Source organism: Trichechus manatus, unplaced genomic scaffold (assembly GCF_000243295.1).
Source record: "Trichechus manatus latirostris isolate Lorelei unplaced genomic scaffold, TriManLat1.0 scaffold00294, whole genome shotgun sequence".
NCBI classification, from domain to species: Eukaryota; Metazoa; Chordata; class Mammalia; order Sirenia; family Trichechidae; genus Trichechus; species Trichechus manatus.
This window is the reverse complement of record NW_004444230.1, coordinates 664514-665256: the sequence shown is the minus strand read 5'-3', so window position 1 is coordinate 665256 and position 743 is coordinate 664514.

Sequence of the window (743 nt, the reverse complement as noted above, 5' to 3'; positions counted from 1 at the left end):
ACTGGGGCAACCACCATATTCCCTGAGCTCACCTAGACCCTTCACTGGGGCCCTAGAGTCTGAGTTGTGTTCAACCTGTAACTCCCTCCTTATTTCACAAGGTCCCGAGACCAGGATTGCTAAAGCATACAGGATGAGGGGCCTTTAGACACTAGAAGGAGACATGCCACTAGGAGGGGCTGGGGAAAGGAAGGAAGGACCATCCCAGCCTTACAAAGTACCCACAGAAACAACCCAAGCTCTGGAACAGGAGCTAAATCTGGGGAGAAAGGGAGTAGCGGTTTTAAGGGCTCCTCTGCCCAGCCTTACCCATTAAATAGGCCAACACATTAAAGGGGAAAATAAAAATTTTGTTTATAAAAAAAGTCTAAAATGTTTAGGTTCTCCTTAAACTTCCCTGTTTCAAAAACAAAAGGCTAAGCCACAGCTTCAGATGTCTTTTAAAGGTTTGATCTGAAGCCCATTTCAAGATTTCTATAAATTATCAGCCCCAAGAAAGCTCCATGTCTAAAGCGTCAGGAAGGCTATTAACTGGCTATTCTTAAACACAGAACAGGCTATGCCTAGAAGGGTTTTCTTCTTTTGCCCTTTAATTTTTTTTTTTTTTTTTTTTTTTTTAATTTAAAAAGATTCCTAGGGACTTTGATGGTCCTATTTTCTATTTGGATGTTAGCAAGGTTAAAAGTGCAATGCCAGGAGTATGTAGCTAGAGGCAGCCTGTGACATCAGCTTACAGAAACAGG